Here is a 14,483-nt window from a genome sequence, read left to right on the forward strand (position 1 = left end):
ATGTTATTTTTACTATAAATGATAACTCGTTTATACATGGTCACTAATCAAATTACACTTTTTTCTAATAAAAATACATTTTAATTTATAATAACTACCTTTCAATTTTTTTCCATACTTTCTTAGTAACTTAAATTAATTTTTTTTATGGAAAGTAACTTAATTTTTAAAGAATAATTTATTTATATATTTTATCATACCATTCATAAAAATATTAAAAATTAAAAATAATTTAATATATTTATATATATAAATTTTTTTTTGAATAATGGACTGGGTATTTATTAATAAAAGCAAAAGAAGCTATTACCCAAAAACATTGTGCTTAGGCCTACTGGAACAAATAATTAACCAAATGTGGGCTTCACTATTTGTTTTTAATGAGTAATCCAGGAATAAAACTTGATAAAATAAAACAAACAATAAATAAAATAATAAAAGGAAACGTACTGACTACCCCAATCAAATCAAATAGCCTGGATGCCATAAATCTTTCATTTTCTCATATAAAAAATGTCTCGTCTGTTTAGATGATAGCATTTCCCCAAAAATTTTCCTTTACCTGCCATCTGTGCTGCTTGAGTTCCTCCACCAAATCAATCTCAATCTGGGCTTCTTGACCATTTTCCTTCCGGAGAAAATTCATTGTAATTCAGTACTTCCCTCGCCAGGTATGATTCTTCGCCCTTTTCTAATACTTCTTTTGCAAGTTTATGAGCGTGAATGTTTTATGATCTTTGAATAAACTGAAAAACAATTTCTTGAAAGCAAGATCTTTTACTTTGAATGTCTCTAATAATTGCTCTAATAACTGATTTTTCTGGTTTTGTCGTTTGGCATTTCTTGATGTCTGTTTTTGAATCCTCCATTATTGTCGCTAAAATTAAACCCATTGAAATTCCTAACTTGATGGCTTGTAAACCTGCATATGCCTCTGCTGCGAGCGGAGATGAGACGTTCTTATGAATGATCGTCTTTGAGGTTGAAAACTCACCCATCTGATCTCGAATCACAAGACCCGAAGTTGATTTGGAGTTTTTGTTATCAAAAGCTGCATTAAACTGTATCGGTACCCTGGTTATCTCCTCGTTTTGACTATGGATTCTATCCATCTTTAAGGTAAGCCTCTTTTCTCTCAATCCTTCAAGTTCTGCCATATATCTTTGTATTCTCTGTGAGAGATCCATTCCTGTTGTGGTTTTTCTCTCATGAACTAATTGATTCTGTGAGCTCCAGATTAACAATAAGGCACAACAAAAAGTTCGACATTGTTTATTGGTACCCTTTTTGAAAACCCAGGTTAGCCAATCCTAAATATCTTGATTCATGTGTGTTGTGACACAAGAGAGATTAAGATTTTTCCATACTTCCATGATTTTAGGGCATTGCCGAAAGGCATGGTTACTATCCTCTTCCCAGTAGCAACAGCGAGGACATCTAGCATTTGTTGTCACTCGTTTGTGTCTTAGGTTGACTAGAATAGGGATGTAGTTCCAAGAGATTCGCCATATTGTGATTATAATTTTTTATGGTAGCTTTAAATTCCATAGTTTTCTATAGAAATCTTTGATTTTAGCTTGTAATAAATAACTATTAGGATCCAAGCTAGCATATTGCAATAGTTTATAGGCGCTTCGTATTGAGTATTCACCGGAAGGTTCTCCTTTTCACACTTGAAAGCCGTTATGATCTGCTTCCGCTAGAGGGATTAGCAAGATTTTTGGGCAATGTCTGTTTGAAAGGTATTCTTAATCAACTCCGTTTTTTGTGCCTTATTTGTGGTATCAATTAAATCCGACACTAATTTTAGTTCATCATTGTCTGCTCTATTTTGCCAATCCTTTGTTTCTATCCCTGGGATCCATCGATCATTCCAAATAGAAATTTCATTCTCTCTTCTAACTCTCCAGCATAGTCCATTAAGAAGAAGACCCTTTGCTACCCAAATGCTTTTCCAGGTAAATGAAGGTATATTTCCCAACTATGCGTTTAGAAAATTTAAATGCAGATAATATTTTTCTTTAAGAACTCTGGCCAATAGAGAATTTGGATAATTAAAAAGATGCCAACCTTGTTTGGCTAATAACGCAATGTTGAATTGACTAAAATTTCAAAAACCTAAACCTCCGTTTTCTTTTAAGATGCAAAGGTTTTTCCAAGAACACTAGTGAATTCCCTTCTTCCCACGTCCCTTTTGCCACCAAAAATTAGCAGTAATACTTTCTAGATCATCACATAACAATTTTGGTAGTAAGGAACAAGCCATTGCATAAGTCAGTATGGCTTGGAGAACATCCTTGATGAATACTTCTTTTCCACATTGGGATAGGTATCTAACACTCTAGTTATCAATGCGCTGTTTTAATCGATCCTTTAAAACTTGAAAAGATTCATTTTTTCTTCTACCAACCATATTCGGCACACCTAGTTAGCATTCTGAATCACTTGAACTTAGTACTCCTAGTAAGTTAACAACCAATCGTCTATCTTTCTCCAATGTGTTTTTACTAAAAAAGATAGTTGATTTGTCAAAATTTACACACTGACTCGAACAATTTTTGTACTCACGTAGGATCTCCTTGATTACATAAGCTCCCCTCCTTGTTGCCTCCCCAAATAAAATGTAGTCATCTGCAAATAATAAGTGTGACACCTGTGGGTCGCTTCTACTAACCTTGACACCTTTTAAAAGTCCTTCCCTTGTTGTTAGTCTCATAAAACAAGATAAACCCTCTCCACATATTAGGAATAAAAACGGACTCAAGGGATCACCTTGTCGAAGTTCCCTGGTCGGACGAAAAATTTCTCCAACATTCCCATTAACCATTACTAAATAAGAAACAGTGGACATACATTTCATAAGAGTTTCGATCCATTTTTGAGCAAATCTCATCATACCATTATCTCCCTAACAAAGTTCCATTCAACCCTATCATATGCCTTACTCATGTTTAATTTTACCACCATAAATCTCTTTTTCCCCGATCTCTTCTATTTTAGCGTATGCAAAATTTCATAGGCTAACAGTTCATTATCCGATATTAATCTTCCTGGCACAAAAGCACTTTGTGCACCATCAATGTATTTTTCAATAACTCCTCTAAATCAGTTTGCTATAGCCTTTGCCAACACCTTATAAAGAACATTGCATAAACTAACAGGTCAAAAATGTGTCATATTAGAAAGGTTGGTAATTTTTGGGATAAGTACAATGTGTTGAATTTATTGAACTCACCTCCATATCTCCATTTAAAAGTTGTAGACAAAAAGAGATGACTTCTTCTCCAATAATATGCCAACATTTTTGATAAAATAGGGCTGGAAATCCATCTTCCTCTGGTGCTTTTGTAGATACCTTTTCAAACATTGCCTCTCGAACCTCCTCTTTTGTGTATTGTACTGTAAGTTTTCTGTTATCTTCCTCATAGACACAGTGGTCTATACCTGAAAGAAAATGATCATAATTTTCCCTACCTCATGCTATGAATAAGTTCTGAAAATAAGATCGTGCAACACCATCCATTTCTTGTAGGTCTTCCGTTTCCCATCCACTTTCATTTTGTAACTTATGAATCAGATTTTTCCTCTTCCGCTGTGTTGCTTGACTATGAAAAGATGTTGTGTTTCTATCACCAAATTTTAACCAGTTCTGTCGAGCCCTTTGTTCCCAATAACATTCATTCTTGCCAATCTCAAAGTTTAGTTGAATCTTCATATCAATCATCTCAGCCAAATTATTATCATCCCTTTTAGCTTCAATCAATTCTGATAATTTTGCTGTTAAAAACTCTTTTCTCTTATTCCTAGTTATTCGTATTTGCCTAGCCCATTTAGACAAGCCATTTCTTAAGATTTACAGCTTTTGCAACAAGTTCTCCATGACATTTCCAAAATATATTTAACTTCGTCAAAAAAAAAAGTCCTCCAATGTCCACCAAGCTTCAAATTTGAATCTATTGCCTTTCCACAGTTCTTCTTCCCTTTTTGTATCAATTAAAGAAGGACAATGATCGAAAAAAGTATGCACTAGATGCTGAATTTTTACCTCTGGAAACATAGAAATCCATTCCACATTGGCCACTCCCCTATCCAGTCGTTCTTGCATGTTTGTCTTCGGTAAATTTCCCCTCTCCCAAGTAAACCAGCTGCTAGAATACCCCATATCAATCAATTGACATTCCTCTAACATTTTTTGAAATAGTTTTATTTTTCTTTCATCTCTAGGTAGACCTTCCTTTTTTTCAAACCTATACATAATTTCATTGAAGTCTCTACATACAAACCAATGGATACCCTCATCATTATAAAGGTTTTTCAAAACAGCCCATGAATCATCTCTATCTTGTGTATAAGGATATCCATAAAAACCTGTATATCTCCATTTGTCATTAACTTCGTTATCTTTCACTATCACATCAATATGTCTTTTAGAGAAAATTCGAAGCGAGATATTAATACCATTTCGCCATGCCAAACACAGTTCTCTCTAGTACCTTCTAACCCGACTTCGATCCTATTTACAAAACCACAACTCCGTCGAACTCTTTCCATCCGAATTTTACAAGGTTTGGTCTCCATAAAGAAGACTATTTGGGGATTATAAATCTTCAACAAGTGTTGAAGTCTTCGAATTGTCCGTGGGATCCCCAGACCATGGATATTCTAGCTTAAGATTTTCACTGCTCCCGATTGGCTTACCTCTTGGCAGCCGCCGATGATAAATGATTAATTTCCACCATTCTCCTGTTTCTTACCATTACGTTGCTGATCTCTTCTTTTCCTGTTAAGTATTTAATCTCCCCCCTAGATCTCTTCTTCCCCTTCTCTCCGATTAAAACTTCATTTTCCAAATCATGATCCATAGCAGTTTGGGCCTGATCTGCCAATAATTTTTCCTTCCGTTGACCAAAAGATAATGATCACCCTTCCAAATTAAAACCAAGAACTGGATCAATAATCTTCCCACATCTCCCTTTATTTTCCCCCTTCCACTTATCGTGTCCTAGTCCTCTATTATTCTCACAGATTCCTCCCAATTTCCCCTCCCCTTCCTCACGTAACCAAATACTATTCATAGCTAAAGCTCTTCGAGGTTGTGTTCGTAACGACAAATCCCAGCCTATTTCAGCTATTTTCGCTCTAAGTGTCATTTTTGCTTCATAAAAAAATCACTGTCCCAATTGACCACAATAGAAACAGAATAATGATAATCTTTCATATTTAAAGTTGACATATGAACGTCTCCCACAAAACATAATATGTTTCTTTCTTTTTCAAAGGACGCCTTATATCAATTTGGGCTCTCATTCTAATAAAATTTTTATTTTCTTTCCCCAGATTCGATCCATCATATTCCAAAAAATTCCCTAAAAAATTACCCAACTGTACTGCCAGATTCTTAGAAAATAGACCAATAGGAACATCATGGATTTGTACCCAGAAAGGCGTCAATACTAGTGGCACTTGTAATGGATCCTCCTTCCATTGTAGTTTATAAAGTACCAACAGATGGTTATTAAAGGTCTATGGGGAACCCTTCAAAACTCTTTCCACATCCATAACATGAAAAAATTGAAACAAATACCTTTTCTCCCCCATATCTCAGATTTGAACACCCCGAACAGGATGCCACAGATTCGCCATAGTACTTTTCATTGCTAGAAAGTGAATTATGCTGGCTGTTAGGAAACATCCCACTAGTTGAAAAAACTCCCCCTCTCTTTCCGTGTTCGGATCTATTTGTATTTGCATAACTTCTTCTTCTTCTTCATTGATCGTCAATTGAGCTAATTCGTTTTCCATTGGTGCAAGTATGGATCAGGAACGTGAACATCACTCTTCTAATCTTGGAAGAATAGATTTACGTGGTATGCTGCCTTCAAATAACAAAAAAACCAAAACACAGAAAAACCTAAAACTCTTGCCAGAGACGACAAACAATAGCGTGCTAGGGTAGTAGACTAATTTTTTAATCCTACATATATAATTAATTGTTGCATCGCATGGATATACAACTTAGTATTATATATATAAATTTTTTTTGGTAATTATCTTGAAGTAAAGCTGCTTGTTCCTTCATCCAAACCCAAGTAATTTAGAAAAATTAAACCCATCCTTTCCTGACCTGACCCGCAACCCAATTGTTGGAAAACAATCTGATCCAATGGGATCGGGCGCCTACTTTCTTTGTAATAAAGGAAAACGAAAATGAAAAAACTGGCTTGTCTCAGTCTAAGATATTAAAGAACTTGGGCCGGAAATTTCTCAATGGGCGGATCTCATTCAAAGAAAATTTCCCAAGTTGGAGATTTTTCTGGGATGGTCTTAGCTAGGCTGATGGTTGAGAAAATTTCCTTTCTAAAATCGGGATACCTTTTCTTTTTTAAATCAATTAATAAAAAGATTTTAGTACTAATTTAATTACTTATATTAATTAGAACATATGAAAAACTTTGCAATAATTAATTATTGGATAAACTACAATTACACTTATATCTACTATTTAACTGTTGCTTGTATATTTTTATTCCCTCACGTAAGATAAGCCAAAAAAAACAAGAGGAAAATGGAAAAGAAAGTAGGCTTTAGTCTAGCTTCCATCATTGTAAACTCCCTTACAGTTCAATGGCAGAGTGTAGCTTCTTAATCTAACGGTCCTGCGTGTGAGCACTATTTATTTATTTTTTTTTCTTTTTTAACAGCTCGCAACTATTGTATCAATTATTTAAGAGCCCATAACCTCTAGGCCCATACAGTGAACTGTTGCTAAATTCAATCTCAATGGCTTTTTGGTCATTTTATTCTAAATTTAGGGTTTGCAGTCCCGCAACACACAATCACCGCTATAAAAGCTCCAACCCTTGCTAAGCAGATGACATAACCTGCCCGGAAAACCCAACCGAGGCTACCTTATTTGATGTATTCCATTTTTTAAAATTCTATTTTTTCTTTTCAGTCGCTTTTGATAGGCGTTGCGTTCTTCAGTAGCTTTTATCAGAATCCTGAAGGGCGCGTCAACGAAAGCGTAAATTACCTTCAATTCCAACGATTCATTAAAAATCTGCATGCTACGCGTTTTTCACAGCGAATTGTAGCTTGTAACGAGTTGGATTCTGCCATTTTGATAATTTCAATTCGAACCAGATCTGTTTTTCAAAGTTAATTCACTTCTGAAAACCTAGTATTGTCAGTAATTTTAAAGTTATTGTAGATTAAAGTTGCTTCTTACTGGTGAACGCTCTCAGATTTAACAGTGAGGGATGTTCATGTTTCCGAAGCATAAATTAATCTGTTTTTAGCCAGTTTTAAACAGCGTTGTGTGTTATTTTCTTAAATGCACTGCGCTACCTGTCTCCTGGTATATATTTATTAATATTTTTTGTGATTTTTTTCTGTTTCCAGATCCTAATGTTTTGGTTGTTGTGCACGGCCTTTTGTAGTGGTTTTAAATTTTGAATTAAAAGTCGGATTTATTTAATTTTAACTAGGAAAATCAAGTTTATGTTTGAATCAGTAAATTAAGATGCTCTTAGAACCGAGATTTAATTTATAAACACCAAAAATGAAGCCTAGGTAGTGAATTATGCTCTGTAGTTAAGACCTGGGTTGATTTGAAGATAACGGAGAAAAGAAAAGTCATAGTAACTCGCACGAATAGCTTAAATGGTAATCTATGAGTCAATAGACAAGAAACTGGCCTTCGCTTGGTTTTTTTTTTTTGGGTCGGGGGGATTGCCTCAATCGCGCTTTTGTATGGGTACGATGAAATTAGCAGTAGTTTTGAAACGACATGAACTTAAATGAACTTATCTTGCAACGAACGGATTGAGCATCAAAATTTTGAAGACCAGCCCATGATGATATTCACGTTAGCTGGCTTAAAGTTTTACTATGCACTCAATGGAAAATTTGACAGAACATTGTGAAGGTGATTGTGTTTTTAGCCCGTTTTGAGTTTAGTAAGTAAATCACTTGTAAAATTTGATCCAAGCAAACTCATATACATGTTTGACTGAATAGGAAATAGTTTTTCATCTTTTAAAAGTTAAACTAAACTTGTATTGATAAGCTAAGAAGAGTTTAAAATAAAGATTATTATAAGAAATAGATAAAATAATTATGTTAACTGGTTGTTATAGTTATCTTAATCATAAACTCGTTTTAGTTATCAATTAACAGTTTATAAACATGTGATGGGTGATGCATTTACATAGGTTGTCAATTGATAATTAAGAAGGGTTTAAAATAAAGATAATTATGGTCATTAGATAAAATAACTATGACAACTAATTAACAATACAATTAAAAAATTAATTGATTTGTGTATTCGTTGTTTAATCAGAGTTAGTAAATAACGGCTAAACTAATAAATTGATTTGTGATATGTATAAATCTATCTATCAATAGGGATAAAAACGTAAAACTTACTGTTGATATAATTTGTAATTGATTTGGTCCCATGAAAATAGATGCAAACACCTAAGGGTGCATCCAAAATTTTATTACGTAAATGGGCATCCATGTGAAATAAATCTGAATGATCAATAAAGGTATTATTGGTTTAATGGTATATACATGTTGAATTGGTTATTGATTAATATGTTTAGGTCGAATACTAGTCGTTTATATTTTTATTATTATGTCATATTTGATTTTGAGTTACTTTTAGTATAAGCGAGTATACATTATTCAATTATGGATTTGTTTGTTTTTGTGTGTAGGGCTCGAATAAAAGACTTATTAAAAATTGTAGGTAGTGGTAGTGTAGATACTTTTCAATACTTAAACGAGTTTGTTTTTAAGCCATTTTGTATTTAATTATTAAATTTTTTATTTTTATAACTTAGATTTAATTTATTTCAAAATAAGTCTTTTTATGCTTAACTTTAGATTTAATTCATTCTTCCTTGGGTATAATTTAAACCTGTTATTGTAGAAATAATTTTAGATTTAATCCATCCTACCTTGGGTACGATTTTCGGAGTACTTTCAGTACCCCGTTGTACAATACTATATTATAATTTAACCTGCATACTTACGGACATCGCTATTTTAATTTCATATATTTTATAGTAGTATTTCCAGTTCAAATGTTTGCACATATGGCGGTAGTTAAGTTGTTGGCCCCGTTGCTGGGAGATTTTGACATTATATTTAATTTCATTTTCTTCAAGCTGTAGGATAAATAGGACATTTGAAAATTATAGATACAAATTTTATTTTTATTTTTTTGGTTTTTTCTATTTTCAATTTTAACTTTTATTCATTAATTTTTATTCTTTGTGTCTGATTTCAATATATGACCCGAAGTGGGAGCATTCCAAATGAGCCACACTCTGATCTGGAGCAATTGTTAAGACACAATCATCAACTGATGCAAAAAGATCCACCTATGGTAGTTGACTTACCTCGGGAGAACCCTTTATTTGATGATTCACCTGAACCACGAGCATAAGTTTGTGGAGAGTTACTGATGGCTCAACAAAGGACGTTGCACGATTATGAACTACCAACACTAGAAGTCGTCCAAGGCAATATTGAAAAATTGATGATTAATGCCGATAATTTCGAGATCAAAACGGCTACAAATCAAATGATTCAAAACACCTTACAGTTATATGAGGGAACATGATGGAGGACCTGAACCAATAATTGAAACAATTTCTTCAGCTCTGCGATACCTTCAAGTATAACGGGGTCACTAATAATGTTGTTTGTCTTCGGTTGTTTCCCTTCTCCTTATGTGATAACAAAGCTGATTGGTTGGATTCATTGGAACTTTATTCCATAACTACATGGAAAGAGTACGCTGAAAAGTTTCTACAAGAATTCTTTCCCATCAACAGAACTATTTAACTCAGGTGCGATATTGTGAATTTTAAGCAGGAGGGTGAAACTTTGTATAAGGCTTGGGAAAGATTTAAGTTGCTATTAAGGAGCTGTCCTTATCACGGAATGAAAGAGTGGCTCCGCATGCTGATTTTCTACAATGGACTGGACAGTAATCTAAGGTCCAGTTTGGATAGTGCATCCGGAAGTGTCCTTATGAACCACACATACGAGCGAGCCTGTCAGTGAATTAATGACATGTTCATGAACTTGTATATGTAGCCTAACGAGAGATTCTCCTACAACCCAAAACCACCAACGGTGAAAGTTATCAATGAAGGGGATAAGTATCAACAAATTTTGGATAAATTGAACCTTTTGGAGACGACCATTAAACCATTAATAACGGAGTCATCTCGAGGCTATGGGTCACATTTTGAAAGCCAACTCAAGGAGGTAGAATATTTGAGTGATAGGGGTAGAAACCTCTATTCAAATACATTTAACCTCGACTAGAAAATCATGCAAACCTAAAGTGGAGAGGTAACCAAGGAGGCGTAAATCCAATGCATAACCAATTGACTCCTCCTTATCAACCTCTGCATGTACAAAGATATCAAGAGAGGCTCATTAGGAATGACCATGCTGCATGTGGTCAAAGGCTAGACAGAATATAATGAGAAAAATGGATCTTCGACTAGTCTACGCTAAGTGTGACTGACTCAAGTATCAGATGGATAGCCTTCATGAATGAATAAAGTCAAATGATAAGCTTGATGAAAAAGCAAATAGGCCAAGGCATACCTAGTGATATGGAGAATAATCCTAGCACAGATGGGAAAGAGCATGTGAACATGATTGCCTTACGATTAGGTAAAACACTTGACAATCCGAGTATCACCATCCAAGAAAATAAGGATTTTCTAAATTCTGTGAATGAACTTCAAAAGGAAAACAAGACTGAAAAGTTGATTAAGCAAATAGCCAAAATGATAGCTGAGCCAGTGATTTCGAAACCTAACACGACAAATATACCATTCCAATCGAGGCTTGAGGACAAACAAATGAGAGATGAAGCAGATTTTGTGTTGTAAAGTATCACACTGTGTTGTGACACACATCGAAACTTGTAACATTCCTTTTTCAAATTTTCACGTAATCTGCTAATATTATGTGTAAAAAGCACGTTACTTTAGCGCTAAAGCCTTCTATGAATCATCCTTAGTAGTTACCAATGCTCCAAAGCTAAGTTTTAACCACTGACCAACATCCTCTTCATTATCTCTTAAAAATTTTCTTTTACTTTCTCACTCTTTCGTTTGCACATACGTGGCTGGCTTGATTTGTCATGAACAAATTGCAAGGACAACCTATTGCAGTCACGATGACTGACTTGTCAAACCTGAGCAAAAGAAAAACCAAGGTGAGGCATTCCAAATTCTTACTTTATTCATACGTTAATTTTTAAATTGTCAGTCTGGTCAATGACAAATATGCGTAATATAGCATCAGATAGTGAGTCTGTGTGGGGGATAACTTTACAATACTTCAAGAAAAGGAACTTGAAAATTACCTTAATGAAATTAAAGGAAAGGCACCTCTGCAAGAGAAGGGATTCGAATCCTCAATGAATCTTAGTGGTACAATCCAAGAATTGATTCAATACTATAGGTGGGACAAATTTCGTAAAATCTCGATAGACTCGACCAACATTCCTGTTGTACAAGAATTTTATGCCTCATTAAAAGAAACAGAAGCCAAGGGACCATTGGGTGAGCCAAGTCGTACGTCACTGTCAAGGGCATAGACATATCGATATCACCTTCAGAAATTTGTAGATATTACGATGTTCCATTCTACATCTATGATTCTTTTGCAAAAATCGGATCTAATTTATTTTCCAAAACATAGAAATGAACATCATAATAGGCTACTTAATCTGCCGTAATTTGATACGATAAATTAGGCTTTCTTGGTATATTTAAGGAGCTTATTCTCAAGTAAAGTCTTTTCTGTAGTTTTTTTATAATTTTTAAAATTTAAAGTTAATAAGTGTAAATGCCTTGTTTTTACTCATTTTGAGACCCAATGTAACATCCCGAAATTGGGCCTAGTCGAAATAGTGGTTTCGGGACCACAAATATGACATTAAAACAATTGTTTTATTATTATTATGAGGCATAGGATATGAAAATGAGCATATGTTAAAGTTTCATGAAAAAATTCCAAGTATAAGGTGTCCGATTGGAAATTAGGGACCAAATTGAATAAATTGCAAAACTTGGGTTCTAGAAGCAATTTCTATGAAATTGTTTTGGATTATTAATTAGGAGGTCTTAAATAGCAATTTTTTCAATTTTTAAGTTTTTGAACAAAAATGGGCATGCATGAAAAATTTTGAAAGTTTAGTATGGAGTGGCATTTTGGTCATTTTGATAATAAAATTAATAAAAAGGGAAAATGAAAGCTAAAATCAGCCATCTTCTTCCCCATAGCTACCGAAATTTGTATGTTCTCCATAGTTAGGGTTTCAACATTTTCAAGCTCAATAGTAAGTGCTCCCTAGCCCCGTTTTTAATGTTCTTCGTATTTTTGAGATCCTTGTAACATGCTCTATCTGTTTCTACCCATATTTTAAGCTAGGGTTTGTGGTTAGAAATTTACCCATGCATGAGATGCTTGTGTTTTGATTATTTATGGAGGAATAGGAGAGCTTAAAGGATAGTAAACAACTTTTACTAAGTAGATTTTCATGGAAATGGCTTAAAGGACCATTTTGTAAAAGTCATAAAAATGGGTAGAAAAGTGAAATGAAGGAAAATTTTGGCTGATATAAGTATAAAAATTATTCGGCTAGGCTTGGGTAACCAAGAAAATTACATGCATTTCATTATACAAGCCTAGGGACTAATTTGTAAAAGTTGTAAAAGGTTAGGGGCAAAATGGTCATTTCATCAAAGGTTGGGTTTTATGCTGAAAATGAGTAATGTGAGATATTAATAATTTATTGTTGTTTATATAGACCCCGAGAGACCAATCCCAGAGGTCGACTGAGGAAAACAAAAGGTTTCGGAGTAACCGAAATTAGAATTCGAAATGATTACCAGGTAAGTTCGTGTAACTCGAATGTAGACTATTTAAATACATTAAAAATATATATTAATGTATGAAAAATATTGTGTTAATGAAAAGTTGATAAACTGTATCGGTTGAATAACAAGGATATCTAATGGAATTTTCCAGAAATAAATTGACAGTAAAAGGGATCTAGCCCTGGCGGGTGATCCTAAAGTGATCTAGCCTCCCGAAGAATATGTGTACTAAAATGGATTTAGCCCAGACGGGCAATCCGATTATGATTTGAATTTAGCCTGGACTGGTAATCCCGCCGTAAGAGCGAGGTTCGCGGGAGTGTGTACTTAAAATGATCACTTGCATGAAATAACGGTAAATGGGATATCCATCGAGATTCCAAGAAATTTAACGAGGTTAAAATGAGAAATGAGAATAGAATTTCTTGAATCGATAAGCTCATCTAAGATTAATGCTATAATGTATTGACATGAGACTAACTTGAGGATTGAGTGTATATAATAGGGAAATTATATTATACTTGTTGGAGTGAATAACTAATATGGTTTTATGCTAAACAACTGGTAAGTTTACTTTCTAGTTATCTGAACTTACTAAGCATGTTAATTCATACCACCTCTCTTTTCCCTTGTCTTATAGAGCTCGCGAACTCGTGAAGATTGGAAGACAGTTGGAGCTCCAATCACACTATCAACTTGTCTTACTTTGGTATATAGAAACTTTTATTTTTTTTATAATGACATGTATAGGATTCTTGGTCATTTTTGTTATATGTGTTATTTGGCTAGCCAAAGTAAAGGCTTAAATGATATGCTTATTCATTTTGTATATGGCCATGAGATATGGCTCATATTGTAATGCCCCGTACCCGAGACCGTTGCCGGAGTCTAACACGAGGTGTTAACAGACTTAATTCATTACTTAAACAGCTTAAACAATTTATTTGTAAAATTTTCAGTCAAGCTAACAATCTGCGTCATAGTCGCTTAAAAATTCATATCTCGAGTTAGAAAACTCAAAATCCAATTCTGTAAATTTTTCCTGAGACTAGACTCATATATATATTTACTAATTTTTTTATAGAATTTTTGGTCAAGCAAATTAGTACAATTTATTAGTTAAAGTATCCCCTGTTTCAGAGTTTGACTGCTCTGACCTCTGTGTATTACGAATCAGATATCTCCTTGTACAGAGTTTCAATGACTATGTCGTTTGTTTCTAATAAAACTAGACTCAATAAATAATCTGTACATATAAATCATGACTTATAATTATCTTTGAACAATTTATGGTGAATTTCCAAAGTCAGAACAGGGGATCCAGAAATCGCTCTGGCCCTGTTTCAAAAATATTTAAACATCTCATAAAATATAACTCATATACCTGATTTTTTCCATCCATATGAAAATAGACTCATCAAGCTTTGATTCCATATATTATTCATCATCTAATTGTATCTATACTATTTTTAGTGATTTTTCAAACTCACGTCACTGCTGCTGTTTGAATCTATTTTATGGTAAATTTTACCTATTTCATGGTTTCCATGGATTAGCTAGCAA

General features: G+C 34.0%; 1 long non-coding RNA gene and 1 other non-coding gene across 4 annotated transcripts; both read left to right on the top strand.

Annotated features, from left to right (window-relative positions):
- The first annotated feature begins 462 nt into the window (after positions 1 to 462).
- Positions 463 to 11,059, top strand: LOC107951506 (uncharacterized). Of its 3 annotated transcripts, none has more exons than XR_005925257.1 (5): positions 463 to 1,119; positions 1,237 to 1,299; positions 1,382 to 1,742; positions 1,882 to 1,958; positions 9,310 to 11,059. It is a non-coding gene; the product is annotated as an uncharacterized lncRNA (long non-coding RNA). The 3 variants fall into 3 exon arrangements; XR_005925231.1 differs by lacking the exon at positions 9,310 to 11,059 and adding an exon at positions 6,956 to 7,477 and having other exon boundaries at positions 1,882 to 1,968; XR_005925270.1 differs by lacking the exon at positions 9,310 to 11,059 and adding an exon at positions 6,956 to 7,477.
- On the top strand, positions 7,217 to 7,365 carry LOC121207285 (small nucleolar RNA snoR137). Its single transcript, XR_005902382.1, has one exon. It is a non-coding gene; the product is annotated as a small nucleolar RNA snoR137 (small nucleolar RNA).
- Positions 11,060 to 14,483: the final 3,424 nt, after the last annotated feature.

This window comes from Gossypium hirsutum, chromosome A01 (genome assembly GCF_007990345.1).
Source record: "Gossypium hirsutum isolate 1008001.06 chromosome A01, Gossypium_hirsutum_v2.1, whole genome shotgun sequence".
Taxonomy (NCBI): Eukaryota; Viridiplantae; Streptophyta; class Magnoliopsida; order Malvales; family Malvaceae; genus Gossypium; species Gossypium hirsutum.